The sequence below is a fragment of the Ornithorhynchus anatinus genome, chromosome 19, assembly GCF_004115215.2.
Source record: "Ornithorhynchus anatinus isolate Pmale09 chromosome 19, mOrnAna1.pri.v4, whole genome shotgun sequence".
NCBI lineage: Eukaryota > Metazoa > Chordata > Mammalia > Monotremata > Ornithorhynchidae > Ornithorhynchus > Ornithorhynchus anatinus.
The window spans coordinates 20,587,636-20,593,635 of record NC_041746.1 but is presented as its reverse complement, the minus strand read 5'-3'; positions in this window follow the sequence as shown (position 1 = coordinate 20,593,635).

The window sequence follows — 6,000 nt, the reverse complement described above, 5'->3', positions numbered from 1 at the left end:
GGAAGATTTGGGACTCATCCATGTAGAAATTATAGTTGAGCATTCAATGTAATAATGTCGGTATTTGTTAAGCGCTTACTATGTGCAGAGCACTGTTCTAAACACTGGGGTAAATACAGGGTAATTAGGTTGTCCCACTTGGGACTCACAGTCTTAATCCCCATTTTACAGATGAGGTAACTGAGGCACAGAGAAGTTAAGTGACTTGCCCACAGTCACACAGCTGACAAGTGGCAAAGCAGGGATTCAAACCCATGACCTCTGACTCCCAAGCCCAGGCTCTTTCCACTGAGCCACGCTGCTTCTCTGGGCCACGCTGCTTCTCTGTGTATTCATTTATGGGTTCTGATTCCACTTTCTTTTCTCCTTTGTGGAGTCCCCCTGCACTCCTGGACAGCATTGTCTAAGATGCTCCCCTACCCGCTTTGCCATTTTTCTCTTACATGCTCAATAAATCCTCTCGATTGATTGATTCTTGTTTTCCCTGATGTTCCCACTATTTGTAAATATTTGATATATCAGTGTCCTCCAATAAGTTGGAAGCTCCTTCTGAGGCAGGTGATGTGACTTTGCTCCTGCTCTACTTTCCTAAGCACTTAGTATGGTGCAATATTCTAAAGGTGGCATTAAATAAATGTCCTTGATTCCCATGTCCCCTTACACATTTCACTCCTTTCCTAGAGTCACTCCATTTCTAGTTCCTCTGACTCCAATGCCCGGGATCTTCCCACAAGGCCATGTTCCTTTTCAACTGTGCCTTGTTTAACTATGATTACTTTATTCCAGATCCAGGATTAAGATCATGTGCCTACTGATCCCCACAGAGAGAACAAAACATTCCCAATCTTGAGCATAGTTACAATTTGGGGTCTCGTGGTGTTCTTGGACAGGAATGGGTTTTCAAAGCTGGCATGGGTTGAAGTTACCAGGGAAGCTGATGGTTCCCTGAGTTAATAAAGGTGGGGACTAGGAGAACAGCAGAGACTGGAGGGGTTATGGGAATGAAGACAGTACAAATTTATCTATGCTTTGACTTTGTCCAGAAGGAGACATTCTGAAAACTTTGTGCTCAGGTGAATTTATTCATCACTAGTGAGTGATGAAAGGTTTCACTGAAAAGTGCCATCCCCTCCCTGTGGACTTCCTCTCCATGTATCACCCAAGTTTCTCAGCTCTGGACACTGTGATTAGTGAAATAAATTGGCCATGTGAGACCTCCACTCCCCATTTCCTCAGAAGTCAAAAAAACTCTGTCCCAGATATTAAGTAACTTTCTGTGGGAAAGGAGATGGGGTAATATTATCTTCAGCAAAGCTTGTATTTCCCTCTGCCCTAGAATCTAAACATTGAGGAAGTATCTGGTCTCTGAAACAATGCAAGGGTATCTCTTAGATACAGTTTTGGGTGGAAAATGCACTCCTTATACATTAAATATCATCCGATCCAATTTGCTGCCCTTAACGTCTTTCCTTAAATTGGAGGGATCCCCTCTTCAATTCTTCACTTTTCATTTCCCACTATCACCTTAAGGGCAACACTCATTACCAGAAAATTGAAGCCCACTCAATATGCATTGCTAAAATTAACCAGTGCAACCATCCAGAGTTCTGAGCCTAGATCTTCTTCTCTATGATCACCACAGAGAAATAAGCTATCAATTGTTCAGGAGGAGAGAGAGAAACAAGGATCTGTCAATCTGCTGAATTGGGTCAGTTTTTCTCTCCAGGAGACAGTGGTGAATTGAGGTAGGTATCTGGGATCTGAAAATGTGGTTTCTTTGGGGGTATCTTTAGAGGGGAGGGATGGATCAAGGAAGAAATCCAATTCCAGAACAAAGTTGATATCTATTATAATTCCTCTGTTGTGATTCCAAAAGAATTTAGAATCTTTTTCCATGTCAACAGAATTTGCTTCTCCCCTCTACTGAAAGGCAGGAGAATCATTTCCATTGGTTTGTTGGGGCAAATATGATATACTCTGGAATGGATTCGAGAGAGGAGAAGGTTGTGTGTGTGTGTGTGTGTGTGGCTTCAAAGCTCTCCATCACCTTGCCCGCTCCTACCTCACCTCCCTTCTCTCCTTCTATAGCCCAGCCTCCACACTCCACTTCTCTGCCAGTAACCTCCTCAGTGTACCTCATTTTCGCCTGTCCCACCGTCGACCCCTGGCCCAAATCCTACTTCTGTCCCGGAACATGCTCCTTCCTCACATCCGCCAAACTAGCTCTCTTCCCCCCTTCAAAGCCTTGAGAGCTCACCTCCTCCAGGAGGCCTTCCCAGACTGAGCCCTTCTTTTGCTCTGCTCCTCTTCCTTTCCCCATCATCCCTACTCCCTCACGCTGCTCTACCCCCTTCCCCACCCCACAGCACTTGTGTATATTTGTACATATTTATTATTCTATTCATTTTATTAATGATGTGTATATATCTATAATTCTATTCATCTATTTTGATGTTATTGATGCCTTTCTACTTGTTTGGTTTGGTTGTCTGTCTCCCCCTTCTAGACTGTGAGCCTGTTGTCTTGATTCTATTTATTGCCATTGTTCTTGTCTGTCTGTCTCCCTCGCTTAGACTGTAAGCCCGTCAAAGGGCAGGGACTGTCTCTATCTGTTACTGATTTGTACATTCCAAGTGCTTAGTACAGTGCTCTGCACATAGTAAGCGGTCAATAAATACTATTGAATGAATGAATAGAGAATGAATGAATGAATAGAGAAGCAGCGTGGCTCAGTGGAAAGAGCATGGGCTTTGGAGTCAGGGCTCATGAGTTCGAATCCCAGCTCTGCCACTTGTCGGCTGTGTGACTGTGGGCAAGTCACTTAACTTCTCTGTGCCTCAGTTCCCTCATCTGTAAAATGGGGATCAAGACTGTGAGCCCAACGTGGGACAACCTGATTCCCCTATGTCTACCCCAGCGCTTAGAACAGTGCTCGGCACATAGTAAGCGCTTAACAAATACCAACATTATTATTATTAATGAATGAATAAATGGAGATTGTTTCTGTTGCCAAATTGTACTTTCCAAGAACTTAGTACAGTGCTCTGCCCACAGTATGCGCTCAATAAATATGACTGAATGAATGAATGATTGTGTGTGTATAGGTGCACGTGTGCATGTTTGTGTGGGTGTCATTGTGCAAATATGTTTACAATGCCAACCCTCAGTCTATTGCAACCTGCTGTGTTGAATCCACCCATTCTGAACTACAACAGTTAAGCTCAAGGTGTCATAGCTTTTCAGAGATGTATTATTAGTTTATCCTCTCTAAGGAAAGTGTATCGAACATGACACGTTTATATTGCTTCCATTCTTATCTTTCTACTTAATCAGTTTTTGAGTGCCATTGTTTCTCTTAATGGTAAGCCTCAAAATTGCCACACACTGAATCAAACTCTCTTGTTGAAGTTGCGCAGTGTCCGTAGGGCTGGGAGAAGTGAGCAGGTTGTCCAGGCACGATTTTAGGGTATGGCACGGTTTTCCAGTCCCTCTGGGTCCTGCAATCTCAGGATTTACTCTTCATAAAGAAATGACTGACTGACTGTAAGAGCTCAATATTACTAATGAACAGCAGAGATATAGAGTGTTTTAGGAATTTAAGATGTTTAACAGACTTGGGGTTTTTTTTTACTCTCTTTGTTAAGCGCTTATTAGGTGACAGGCACTGTAATAAATGCTGGGTTAGACGCAAGCTAATTAGGTTCGACAAAGTCCAATGCCCCACATGGGTCTCACAGTCTTAATTCCCATTTTTCAGATGAGGTAACTGATTCACAGAGAAGTTAAGTGACTTGCCCAAGGTCACCCAGCAGACAAATGGTGGAGCTAAGATAAAAACCCAGGGCCTCTGACTCCCAGGTCCTTGCTCTTTCCACTACACAATGCTGCTTGTCACTTTATTTAGTACCCATTCCCACCCTACATTCACAAACCAGATGCCTGCACTCACCCAGTACCTACACACAACAGAACAGATACTTAACTGGAGTGACAAGCCCCTTTATTGCAGGAATTTGTGTCTTCCGACTGGGAAATTGGTAATATCTCTAATGGCAGGGCAGCAGCTTATCAATCAGTCAATAGTATCGATTGAACACCTTCTTACTGCAGAGCACTAAATTAAGTTCTTCTGAGTATACACAAAAAGGAGTAGACATCATCCCTGCCCTCCAATAACTGTTGGGAGATGCAGGGAAGCATGATTAAAAATAATGGGAATGAGAGGAGTATAAAGTGAGAAGAATAAAGGACTTGGAACAGAACAGAACACTGGGGGATTCCCACAGTTAGTGGACAAGAGGGAAAAGAAGAGCCAATGAATGAAACAAAGAAGGTGAGAGCTGAGAAGTTAGAGGATAATAATAACAATAATAATGATAACTGTGGTATTTGTTAAGCACTTACTATGGGCCAGGCACTGTACTGAGCACTGGAGTGGGTACAAGCAAATTGAGTTGGACAGAGTCCCTGTTCCACATGGGGCTCACAGTCTCAATCCCCATTTTACAGATGAGGTACTGAGGCATAGAGAAGTGAGGTGATTTGACCAAAGCCATAAAGCAGACAAGTGGTGGAGCTGGGGTTAGAACCCATGACCTTCTGACTCCCTGGCCCGGGCTCTATCCACTTCATCATGTTGCTTCTTATACCCAGATAATCACATTAGCTAAACTAGTCTGATAGGAGTTTAAGGAAGAGGAAGCTGTCAAGAGTACCAAAAGTAGCCACATGGACAAAGATGATTGTGAGAGAAAAGACCTGGGAACTTGACTCTGAAGTGGTCATGTACCCTGCATTCTGCTCGCAGTTGATGGTTGATAGTGTTCAGTGGTAATAATGGAGTCTCCCGTTGCAACCATAGGATGAGCCTCAGTCCAACACAATTAACTTCAAGATTGAAAACATGTGACAATAAATTAATCCAGGGGTAGTGGTTTGGGCAGCACCACTCTCATTCTGATACTTGCCAGTCATGTACTCACTAGGAATTTAAGTCAGCAGGACTTACTGATACTTAAATGGGCATCTTGCCCACCTGGTCACCTTTCCCTTAGGGTAGAGTGGTGCAGGCCAGGGCCAAGGTAGGAGGGAGAAAGGGCAAGGTGGAAGAAAGGAAGTGACAAAGTGGTCTCACAGTCAGCCGGGATGGAATCTTGGTCATGGATTAACCCTGGCACCCTGATGACAGGGTGGGTGGTGGTGATCATTCATTCATTCGAGAAGCAGCATGGCTCAGTGGAAAGAGCCCGGGCTTGGGAGTCAGAGGTCATGGGTTCTAATCCCGGCTCTGCCGCTTGTCAGCTGGGTGACTTTGGGCAAGTCACTTCACTTCTCTGTGCTTCAGTTACCTCATCTGTAAAATGGGGATTAAAACTGTGAGCCCCAAGTGGGACATCCTGATCAGCTTGTATCCCCCCAGCTCTTGGAATAGTGCTTTGTACATTGTAAGCGTTTAACAAATACCACCATTATTATTATTATTATTACCATTCATTCATTCATTCATTCACTTAGTGCAGCACCAAATGAATGTATTTGCACCCAACTCTTATATTCAAACCTGCACTTGGATCTTTGACCTTTGACCTTTTGGAATTTGCTTCACCCTCAACCTCATAGCACTTATGTACATATCCATAAATTATATAATTTATTTATATTAATGCCTGCCTCTACACTGTAAGTCTGTTATGGACAGAGAACGTGTCTGCTAATTCTGTTGTACTCTCCCAAGTGCTTAGTACAGTGCTCTGTACACTGTAAGCAATCAGTATAATTGATTGATTAATTGCAAACTAAAACTACCTTGACCTGCCACAGACATGGCCCCGTCTGTTCAGCTAAACTGCATGTATGCAGTCAGCTTAGTAGAATCAGGTAACCTGGGTTCCTCTCCTGATTCCATTTTTTACCTGCTGTATGACCATGGGCAAGTCACTTCTCTGTGCCAGTTTTCTCACCTGCAAAATGGGTATTCAATCCTTTTTCTCCCTTCCTCCT